This window comes from Argiope bruennichi, chromosome 8 (assembly GCF_947563725.1).
Source record: "Argiope bruennichi chromosome 8, qqArgBrue1.1, whole genome shotgun sequence".
Lineage (NCBI taxonomy): Eukaryota > Metazoa > Arthropoda > Arachnida > Araneae > Araneidae > Argiope > Argiope bruennichi.
The window spans coordinates 68111967-68125095 of NC_079158.1; positions in this window are offsets into that span (position 1 = coordinate 68111967).

The window sequence follows — 13129 nt, forward strand, 5'->3', positions numbered from 1 at the left end:
ATAAAATGTTTTTTAAACTTTATTAAAAAATAGAGAAAATTTGTTCAGAAATAAAATTGGCATCATTAAAAATTTACTATTAATTTTTTTAGAATATTCGCATTTTAGATCTTTCTCAAACAGAATAACACATATTTAGAATTATGTCTATCTGTCTATGAAGACTATAGTTCAAAAACACTTTGAGGTAGACGAATGAATTTGGTATGTGGACTATTGCTATCGAATATTATTCGAAATCCATTCAGAGAGAATCTGTCTGTCTAACTGTCTAAATATAAATTAGCACAATGATTATAAAATGAAGAGAGCAATATGGATAAAATTTTGTACACAAATTTAACATTAAATTTATAAATCTGTAATTAAATTTTGAACCAAATCCTTTGAGGCATAGTGGATTCGTTTGAGCCCATATAGCTTTCTATTCATGGTCAGTCGTGTATATCGCTAAGATTTGCCACCGTGGCTTCAAATAAAGCCACCCCCTAGCTTGTATGTAAAATGTATGAAAAAAATTAATAAACTGTCATTTTCATTTCGTTATTGTGCGTTTGTTTCAATTTAATCAATTTCCCTCTGAAATTCAATAGTTTTATGTTCTGTACCTCAAAAGGTCAAAGACCTGAAATTTTGAATGTGGTTTTGTGACTACAATTGTAGTTCTGTGTCTACTTTTCATTTTAATCGATTGGAAAAAAGCTCCAATATACTCATTCACTTTTCTTGAGGCTTGTGTATTAGCAGTATTCCAGAGATTTATCGCCAAAAATATCGCCAACCCGTATAGGCTTTTCGGAGTTATTTTTTCCAATAATTATACAATTAATAATACACAAATACATTTATTAAAAGTACGCGAGAAAGTTTCGATGAAATCACTTCCGCTGGTTTATAAACATTATTGCGTGGACAAAGGAAAGACAATTTCAAATTTGTAATATTCATTAACTTGTATTATTGTATTGTAAGCTTCAATAATATATTAAAATTATTCGTAATCCATTCTAAATTAATTTTATAAATTTCTTGTAATTCAATAATTATTATGACGGATGATAAATAGACAAACAAATGACAAGTTAATCAGACAGATAAGTGCACCATTGCTATAGCAACCCTTAATAAAGACAACCTAGGGTCGTATACCAATAGATGATATTCGACTAAGGCAGGCTAAGCAGCTACTTAGATTCGCTGAGCTCAGTGAAGTGGTGGTCGTAGGTAAATCGATAAAAGAATATTACTTGTCTAATTGTCAAATGAAAAAATAAATATTTTTTTTTAATTATAAAATATTAGGATAATTTAAGACTTATACTCAAATATTATTGGTCAGAATATTATCTATGTTTTTATATTTATTTACTTATTACAATATTTAAAATACCGAGAGTCTACTCGAATTAAGTTATTTATAAGCATGGATGTTGCTTATCCATGTGTCACGATAAATAGAAGCGTTTTATTTTCACAAAGCTATTAAAATAAAAAAGGACCTAAAATAAATCTTTAACACGCTGTTTAAGCACAAAAAAATGTTGAAATTTAAACGGACCGGTTTATTAAAAGAAGGCCCTCCATCATATGCGCTGTCTAGGGCTGCAAAACAACAAAATCCACCACTAGATAAAACAGACCCCGCGGTTATTCAAACAGTTCAAAAGATTTATATTTCGTACTGTCTCAAAAACGCTTTTGAGAAACACTAAAAGTTCGTTCCATTAAGTTAATTAGATCACATTATACACAAAAGGTAAAATATTTTCAACATTCCTGGTGTCACGTTTCAACAATTGGAACGATTCGTGAATGGATTTCGCATACAGATGAAACGTCGGGGTCACACGCGCAAAATGCAAATGACTGTCGATGAGACACAACTGTTAGGTGCGCATCTTTTTTGTCGTCAGTTCCTGACGATGCAAAAATAGCACCCACACGCTGCTTATGTTAAGAAATGTTTGCCTTGGCATTCATCAGCAGCGCTCTACGTAGAAGAGAATTCCCGATTCACTCCTTCCAAATTTATGCTTTTAAGGGTGAATCAGCGCACACCGGTTGCCAATTACTCAAGCTGATTGCGCCACCGTTTTGTTGTTAGGCCCTTTTTGTGCAATCCCCCGCCACCCACTGGCCCATAAGAGAATTCCGCGGTAATAAGCGGCTATAAGCAACTTATGTGCGTAGGCGTGCTTTATCATAGCTGTTGGTAGTTTTGAATGAATTCTGGAATTAAGTATTTCGTTTTAAAACGTATTCGAAAACTCACAGTGTTCGATTAATTAATGCAGTGTTTTAACGATCGATGAGAGAAGGGGCATATAGAGGGGTCAGGCTCCAAACTTAGGGAAAAGCGGTACTGTAGTCTTATATGAATAAATGTGGACAGATATTTGATGATAAAAGAATAGTTGTAGAGAAAGGAAAATGTAAAGGGAAAAAGAAATATTTTAGAATTTTTAGTTTCATATGGATAAATGTGGACCATATAATTGTTGATAAAAAGATAATTTTTAGAAAAAGAAAAATGCAACGGGAAAAAGTGGTACTGTAGAACTCCAGTTTCATCTGAATAAATGTGGACTGGATGATTGTTGATAAAAGGATAAGTTTTAAAGAAAGAAAAATGCAAAGGGAAATAGTAATATTGTAGATCTCCAGTTTCATCTGAATAAATGTGGACCAGATAATCGTTGATTAAAAGATAATTTTTAAGGAAAAAAAATGCAAAGAGAAAAAGTGGTACTGTAGAACTTCAGTTTCATCTGAATAAATGTGGATCAGATGATTGCTGATAAAAGGATAATTTTTAGAGAAAGAAAAATGCAAAGGGAAATAGTAATATTGTAGAACTCCAATTTCATCTGAATAAATGTGGACATAGTAGAACTACAGTTTCATCTGAATAAATGTGGACTGGATGATTGCTGATAAAAAGATAAGTTTTAGAGAAAGAAAAATGCAAAGGGAAATAGTAATATTATAGATCTCCAGTTTCATCTGGATAAATGTGGACCAGATAATTGTTGATAAAAAGATAATTTTTAGAAAAAGAAAAATGCAACGGGAAAAAGTGGTACTGTAGAACTCCAGTTTCATCTGAATAAATGTGGACTGGATGATTGCTGATAAAAAGATAAGTTTTAGAGAAAGAAAAATGCAAAGAGAAATAGTGATATTGTAGAACTCCAGTTTCATCTGAATAAATGTGGATCAGATAATTGTTAATAAAAAGATAATTTTTAGAGAAAGAAAAATGAAAATATAATGTATTAATGACTCAAAAACAATGTTGATTACATTTTGTGTATTTATGTATATATTGCATTAAAATATCACTGTCTAAATTTATCAATCCAAGTCAGTTAATTGTTTTTTCTCTTGCGTCAACTTAAAAATGAGTGGATATAGACAGTCACACTTGAATTTTCCGCTTCATCCTTTTTAGCGCTGTGTGAAAATACCTAAACCAGTGGTGTAATGAAGAAAGGGACAGGTTACGGAAAAATAGTTGGCCCTGACGCCAATCTTAGGGGACGCCAATGGGACATGCGCCATTTTTTTTAGTGCACTCATGTCATTTTTTTAAAAATAAAATATAACCAAGGAGGGAAAAAATATGTCATGCCCCTGGCGCCATTTCCATTTGCTAAGTCAATGGTGTCATCTACACCACTGATTCAATAAGTCTCTCTGAGTAACGACCCTGCATCTGGTTCAGTGGATATGTCACCGCCATTTTAAGGGCCAACGAGTTCTTTTCTTACTTTGTGAATGAGTTTATCGTCACTTAGAATTTGAAATCTAGGAACCGAATATTTATTATTCGATAATATTTATATATTTTCGTCTTTAAAGCTATCCAGATTATTGGAATTCGGATAGCATTTTATATCGCTAAATAGCAATTTGATTTTATATCGCTAAATATGATTCTAGAAGAAAAAAAATAATTCAATACATTCGACTGCATTTACTTTCGCATTATTACAGATTTTCAACCTTGAAGCAATAAATATCGAATTTACCCTATCATTTTCACACGATCAATGGCTTTTGTATTTTTATTAATGTGCCATCCTCTCCATGATGTAAATTTAAGAATTTTAAATAAATAATATTAAAATATTTGTATACATTTTCGTAACAAATATTGAAAGAGAAAGTATTGCAATCTCCAAAAAATCCGATCTTGATATGATGATTGGCCAATTTAAGTTTCTCAGAGACGAAGGCAAAAAAAAAACCCTGGTCACTTGGTTGTTTTTTTAACAATCCGCGTTAATAATCTACATAAATATAAAAATAAATGTTTATTTTATAACTTTTATATAAATCTACAGTTTTTTTCCCGATCTTGCTGAAATTTGATTCATATGTTAATCAAGAAAACAGGAAGGAAAGTGTTTGGTGTCCAAAAATTAATTAAAAATAAATACAGTTTTTAAATATTTTTCAATTATATCTTTAAAAACATTTCCCCACAAAAATTTAGTGATTGTGATTTTACACTAACTTATAATTCAAAAATTTAGCTCTTTTTAATGATACTAAATTCATTTCCTGTAATATTTTTTCTCTAATTTTAGTAATTTTCAAAACTTTAATGCGATACTCAATTTGTAACAGTATTTTTACTGTTATGATGAAATTCAAACTAATTTCATTGTTCCATCAAACTATTCAGTCGCTTGCTTTTACTATTGTTAACACTGGGTTTTAAAAAAAGTGATTTCTTCGGACAGTAACACAGAATTTCATTTCCGCTTTGATTTCGTATATATACTTTGCGCAACAATTTATAAAAGCCCTTAAATTCGTATTTTTAGTCATCAAATAACAAGGTGAAATTGTAATTAAATGCATTCCATGTTAGTAGTTTAACAATCAGAAAATGCAATATTTTGTACCATCAAACTGGTTTCGAAAGGCGGCTAGTCATTTATAAACATTTATATCATAATGTGAAAGCTTATATATGACTAAAATATAAGCTTTTTGTAAAGATATTTTATCAAAGTTGATAATTATTTTTAATAAAATTTGAATTTTCTGAATGATGATTTAATACATTTGTGCATTAGATTGAAACATATATTAAAATACTAGTCGCCTTTGGTGATCAGCTAACTTGTTGTCATTACTGCTCGCTAAAATTTTAATTTAAATATTTTATGTAATTTCGTCTCTTAATAGCTTCTTCGACAAAATATATTTAAGTTTTAAATATAAATATAAATTATACTATGATAGAAGCGTTAAGCCGTTCCGTTCATTGTACTACGTATCCCATAAATTTTCTAACAGCTTCCATAAAATTTGAACTTCATTAATACAAAATTAAACTTTAATTAATTAAACTTCAATTAATACAAAAATACTTTTGCTGAAACCGAGCACGTTTTGTTGTTTTTAAATATGAGTACGGGAAATAGAACGACATTGAAGTTCTAAGTGCACAACAGAATAAATTTCATAACTTATGCAATATTTCAAAGAATTATTCAATAAAAAAATTCTCTGATTCATCATAAAATTCAGTTTTTAGTTTGCTTTCAAAAGAATTTAAATGATGTAAATAACAATGTTTTATTTTGTTTCGGTAAATAAATATACTTCAAAATAAAACATAAAATCTTTCTTTCTGCGATCAAACTTGACTGGATTATGAAGTTTAGAATATTGCGATTTTTGAACAAAAAAAGTTTTCGTAATCTTAGGCTAATCAATCTTGGAGAAACTTTTTACACTGATTAGTGTATCTTTTTTTGTGATAATAGTTGGAATGACACTCAGATACTAATATTCAACACACAGATACTAATATTCACACAGATACTAATATTCACACAGATACTAATATTGACACAGATACTCAGATACTAATTTATTATTCACACAGATACTTTAAACACACAGATACTCAGATACTAATTTATTATTCACACAGATACTTTAAACACACAGATACTCAGATACAAATATTCAAAATTTTATTATTCACTCAGTATCAATCACAATAAAGTGGATCTTTTTAATTATTTAAAATTATTCGTCTTTAACGACCAGTTGGTTCGCTCTAAATATTGATTATATTTAATTGTTTTCAAATCGTGTTGATATAATTTTATTTTCAAGGTTCCCCGATATTATCATAATTAAAATCGTGTTATCTTAATTGTTTCTTACACATGCTCTGTTTATTGTGCACATGAACCTTTCTAATGGTGATCAGTCCCAAAAATCATCATGCTATTAGAAACATGATATCCTGTTAATCTATTCTATAAATTTGTAACATTAGAACTATTGGAAATTGCGAAAAAATTTATGAATATCTATAAAATTCTAATATAGATCTATTTTCTCGATTAATTTTATAAAAAAAAAAGGAAAATGTAATCTCTAAAAAGTGAAATTACTTTTAACTGTATATTGTTTATCATTGCTGGAAAATTACAGATATTTCCAAAATAAAATATGAAGTTTTCAAGTCAAAAACATCAATAAATTCAAGTTATTGTATGTTAAATACATATACATCTTCTGCTATAAAATATATTGAGAAAACAAGCAGGAGTAATCTCGCTGAAATTTTTCCGAATACTCTGAAATAATGATTTTATTTCCTTTCCCTCGGTTAAAATTGTAGTCCCTAGGTAAGGCTACGAATACCTTGAATAATATTAATGAACAATAGTTACGAAATGTAGATCCTTTGTCAAAATTTAGCATTTTTATTAAGTTTATTGTGCGAATATATATTTTGAACGCCTTTTTTATCGATTAATTGAAGACCAAAATGGACAAGGAACTATCTTTGTAGCCACAAGATCACAAATCGAATTTCACTGATTTAAATCATTGAGTTTACAAAAATGCGGAAGTACACTGATAGATGGTCAACTCTTTGATATTTATATTTTAGATACCAAACGTATATTAAATTTTATCGGTCTAGTTTTTTGCGTTTTGTTGTTATAAAGTTCACTTGTACTCGAACAACTAGCCAGACAGAATTCCTGTAAATGAATTTCGTTCAAAATTTGATAGAAATCTACAAATTTGGTAGCAAGTTTATACACCAAATTTCATCTGCTTAGTTCAAAGCATTTTTTTAGTTAACATCTTCACAGGCAGACAGATAGACAATGCCAAAAATTAATATTTGGAACTCGAAGAGGTCTGACACGTTAAAAAAAAAAGACAAAAATCTTTTTTTTTTTTTTTTTTTTTTTTTTTTTTAATGACTTTAATAGACACTAAACTCCATATACAAAACATTAAAAAAGTAAAAAAATATCTTCAAGATTTGCAATGTTCTATTTTTTTATTATTATTACTATCATCAGATTGGTCAGAACTGGGTTAGTTTAATTTGTCTTTTGTCAGAAAAAATAACGCATGACAAGCAAGAGTGATTAAGCTGACACAATTTTTTTTCTTTCGCATTTGGGTTCCTATTACAAGCTAAGGGTTTCAAAATATAAAAGAATAATTTTTATCATCAAAATGATGTAAGCCACTCAGTAGGAGAGACGGTGTATCTTGCTATTATGCGGAAGAGAAGAATTTTATGACTCTGTGTTCAAGTTTTACGATAGGTCCTGAATCAGTCGACCGAGAATAGCCAAACCCATTAGACGTAAGTGTTCGGGAACATTCTTTTTTCTCTAAAAAAATGCTACGAGCCCCCCCTAAAAATAAAGAGCTGTCAACCCACTTCGGACCCAGAGGGTATGACGTCATTTTTACCCTCTTCCCCTTCTTTATATCCACCGATTGACGTTGTCCGCGTGTCTTTTGAACGAGGATGCGAATTCCATTCTTTCGGATGAGGCAGACCATCCCGCCTTCGGTGAGAGAATCAGGATCGATGGATTGCTGGGTTGCAATATTTGGCGATATTTCACTCTTTTATGCTTTATTGCTGAATTTGGTGTTGCTTGCAGAATAGAACGGAAATTGATGTACAGGGCAATCGGTTTATTCGGTGTGGGAGGATGTTTTGTTGGAATTGCATGAAAAGACGCATCGTAGCGTTTGGCAGGTCTTTTCAAAGGCTTAATTGGTTTTTAATTTGTCTTTATTATAAGGCATCTGGTTGAATAATAGGTGTGTAGCTTACGCCCAAGCGAAAGAAATATTTTTCTTTAGTATCTGATCGTACCTTATATAACCTCTTGAGTAGTTTGAAAAAGATATTTGGCTTTTTTTTTCTGCGAGAATGTGTGTGGCATTCAGATAAGAATGAAATCTAGATATAAGGATCTGCACTTCATCATATAAAAAGCCGAACATAAATTTATGTTTCATAGAATATGCATTTTTAAAAAAAAATAATAGTCGGAAATACAAAATGCAATCAATTTTTTTGTTAGCATTTCTAACAAAATAAAAATGAAATAAATTTCATCAAAGTTTTTTTTTTTTTTTTTTTACATAAATAAATAGAAGATTAACTGTTTTTTAAAACAATTATTACAGTAAATTGTTTAACAGAAATACTTTTTAATCAAATTTCGTCAAAATTTAAATAACTTTTTTTTAAATTACAGAAACCAAAAGTGCTTTATAAGAAGATTTAAATATTTATTAAACACATTATAAAGATAAAAAATTAAGAATTATAAACTGAAATCAAATAAAAAAAGTTCATAATATTGATCTGGAACTTTTTAAAAATATTCCAAATCTCCATTAATTTTATATTCTCAAAGCAATATATTTTTTAAAAAGATGTTATTTCCTTTGTTTTTATTTGTTAAATATTTAAACAAATAGGATTCATGTAATAAATATTGCTATAAATTAAAAATAACTACATAATTCATTTGCTGAAAATTCAAAATTTAATCTTCTATAGTTAAATTATCAATTATATTCACAATGAAGCAATAAATTATAAGACATACACTCATGAGATGTAAAAAAATTAAGTTAAAATTAAAAGTAAACTTTTCATTAAAAATAAAATTAATTTTGAAATGTAAACCGATAAAATTCTATTTTGCTATATTTTTACTTTCTTGCATATAAATTATTAATAATGTTATCTTAATGTTAACAATCTTCAAAATATTCAACATCTAAATTTCGATGACTATTTGGTTTAGATATATTTAAATATTGTTGAAATTGTGCCTCTAGGTAGGTGAACATACTAAATAATAAAATCTGCGATATTAACGGACAAAATTTATTTTTAGATTATTTTGGTTTAGAAATTGTTAGAATGCATCACATTTTGGAATAGTAAAAAAAATTCATTTTATAGAACTACATATTCACAAATTTCTTCCTTTTCTACAAAAAGCACAAAGACTTTCCACATTAGGAAATATTTTATGTTATTTGAATAAAACTACCAAATTTAAAAATTTTCGCAGCAAATTTTTTTTAAATTAGTAATATTAAAATTTTATAGACTGTTATCATGTGACATATATTATTAAAAAAAAATTCGTTGAAAACACCGCACTGAGAGATAGTTGAACCTAAAGCTTTTAAGCTTTAGCCTAATGCTACAACTTTGTGCATAAAAACTAAAGTTTTGGTATTTAGACGTTTATTATGTAAACAGTCAAAAAGAAAGTTTGAAAAAATGTGTTTCAAAACATTAATTAAATTTTTATTTAAAAGGAATCGAAATTTCAAAATCTTTTTTTAATAACTTTGGAGCAAATACTTACACAAAATAATTACATTACAGAGCACTTAAAAATTTAAAAAATTACCTTTTTAGCGATTTAAATTTTATTTCTGTACTTTTTCCTCATTATTTTAAGAAATTAAAAAAACATTTTAAAGTAAATTTTATAAAAATACTTTTCATTTTTTAGCAATTGAATTTATACTCATGCGCATTACAAGATATTTAAATGTATATATTTTTTGTGCTGACGTTAAAGCTTCTACAATTAAGGCAAAATTTAAAAAATAAAGATAGATAAACTTAGCATTCAGCATTATTAAGTTAACATATTTCCGAGAGGAACCTATTTGGACCTTCTTTAATTTTTTTTTTAATTTTCTGTTCGTTATCTTTTATATCCAAGTGGGATACTACATGTACTTTTTTTATTAACACATTTGTTGCCATTAGCGAGGTAAAAAATTACTTCATCTGCTCACTATTGTGGTTATAATTAAGAATTAATTTTGAAATATAATAGGCAAAAAAATTGACCAATTAAAGCGGTATTATTGAATAGGCAATTTTCTTCAGAATTATAAAAATCGTTTGCTTTTTCATCTGATAGTAATTTTACAATCGATGAGAATTTTCTGAATTAGAAATAAAACAAAACATCAATGATATGTCATCGATGAAAAGGCTTAGAAGATTATTAGAAAAGTGAAAAATGAAAAAAAAAAAAAAAAAAAATTAGTAAGGAAGTCACTGCCATTAAAAATCTCGCAACAAAAATAACAAATTTTTTATACATTCCCGGGAAAACAATTTATGAAATCCTTCCCTTCTTCTAATTAAAGATTCAAATAAAATTAACAACCTTATTTGGATGCCTATTGGCAATTTGAGTTAAGGAGAAACACACATGATAATTCCCTAAGAAAACTTATTTCCCTATCTCATTAAACAAAAATCAGAAAAAAACAACAACATAGAAGGCACTTCAAGGAATGTATATATTTGGTAACACTTCTACAATAGTAGAAATTCGTGAACCCAAATTTCGTATCTCAGTTGACGTATATTTGATTCCCAGAGATAAGAGAATCTTTCATTGACGGAAAAGAAAGCAGACTCGAATCAGCGGGACGTTTAAGCGAAAGAGCAACAAAATGTTGATGCAACAAAATGTAACATGAAAAGAATTTAATTCCATTTATAGAATGGAGATTCGCGTATGGTTTGGGTAATTCACTGTATTATGAAGCATTTAAATACTGCAACTCTTTTACCTTGAAATGTACTTTTAACATAGATGGAATTATGAATGATTTTTAAATTGGAAGCATAACAATTACTTGAAATATTTTAGATTATTATAATATTTCCTAGAAATGCATAGTGACTTCAAAAAGTCTTCGTATACTTTTAAAATATGAAGAAAAAGGGCTGTAGCTTGGAAATGAATTTGAGAATGGAAATCCAGTATTTTTCATATCGTCTCCACGAGATTTTTTTTTATATCTTTTAAAAAATTGATTTTATTTTTTAAAAATAAAATGCAATAAGGCAGAGATAAAGTGCGTCACAAAAATACTCATACATTGAAAAAATTTTGAATAAAATCATGACCAAAATTATCGCCTGTCACTTTTTTTATGTTTGCATTTTGATAAGGTTTAAAAATCGCTTGGCTTTAATCTTTGCTTATTTACTTTCCAATGCTTTATTATTTTGAGATGTATATATTAGATGAGAGGTGTAAGGCAACGACAATTAACAAGAAGAAAAGTGATTATTGTTCGAAAAGTGATTACCTTTAATCAGGATGATGATAAAGCAATTTGACATATCGTTAAATTTATTAAATTTATCCTATTTTACAGTGCAGTGTGTAATAAAATGCTTTAAAAAAAGAAATCAAATCGGAAACGCTTTCTCTATAATTGTCCATAAAATCTGAAACACCACTTCAGACATCGAATTTTAACCCAATAGATCATATTTGGGCAGAACTGGAAGTTAGAATACGAAGACACAACATTAATACGGAAATCGAACTAAAAACAGTAATGACAAAAGAATGGAATAATATTGTCGAAGAAATAAGAAAAACACTAGCGCATTTTATGCCTAAACTTTTAATTGTTGTTGCGGATTCTACAGGATATCTTACAAAACACTAATTGATCGAAATATTTAAAAATATGTATAGCGTTTTTTAAAGTGTAGGAAGAATTTTTGTGATATAACCTTTTTTTGCTTCTTTATTTTACTAAAACTGTTTTTGCATATTCTTAAGAAATAGTTGAAGATATTATTAAACAATTCTCCTTCTGAAATATTAATTTTTAGTAATGAATTGATTAGTTTTTCATTTAAATTCACAAATATACGAGCATTTTTGGGAGCCACTTTATTACCATTGAATCATATTATAGTTGCCAAAAATTTTAAAAAATAATTGAATCATGTTGCAATTGTCAAAAATGTAAATATAATTTTGATATAAAAATATGATAGTTTTATTTATTATTTTGTTAAAAAATTATATGAAGCAGTTTAGATTATATTTTTACAATTGTTAAAATCTTGTAAAAATCATTGCTAAATTGTGAATTGGGTTGATTTGAAATTTTAAAAGTAACAGTAAATTTTTAAAGTGCCTTTTCCCTGTAATAAAAATATCCCTCAAGTTTCTGATCCTTCAAGAATAAATTGCCCTGAATAGAGAGAATGAATATTTATTGATTGACGCTCGTATCACTAAAATCGTAAACATTATTCTTCATCACGTCTTCCTTTTTAATTAATTGTTTTCATTTTTATCGCCTTATTTCACCAGACGATATCATTGTCACGAAAGAAATTAATCTATAACGACCCACTTCATTCTCAGCGCATGGAATTGTTCCAGAGACGAACAGCAGGAGTCCCTAATTTTGTAATCTAAACAAGAATTTTCGTGAAGAAAACATTTGTAGAACAACAATTTTAATTCTTGAAGCTACAATATAATTTTACAAAAAAAAAAAAAAAATCTAATGTATAGATCTAAGCCTACATTATACTTTTGCAAATTGTGGAACAGCACATATAGATTCAAGGTTTTGTTGCGATTTACCAAAAATTGATGGACGACATACAGATTGGGAACGTCTAATTTAGAATGCATAAATACTATTTTTTGCTTATTTAATATGAATAATATCTGTATCGCTTGCAATTCGATTGGGCCAATTTTTTAATTTTAATCGTGTATATTTTAAAACAGGCTTATTTCATGATTTATTGTGTTCACTCATTTATATTAAATACCTTAAATCGAATTTAATTTGAAACCAGAGGACACGATGGCATTTTTGTTGAAATTTTTTAAAAGGCTCTGATTATGTATGTAGATTTGGAATTCATTTATAGAGAATCCTGACGAATGTATTTTTCGTATAAAGATGCTTAACAATGATTCAAAATTTTATAAAAGAAAAATGA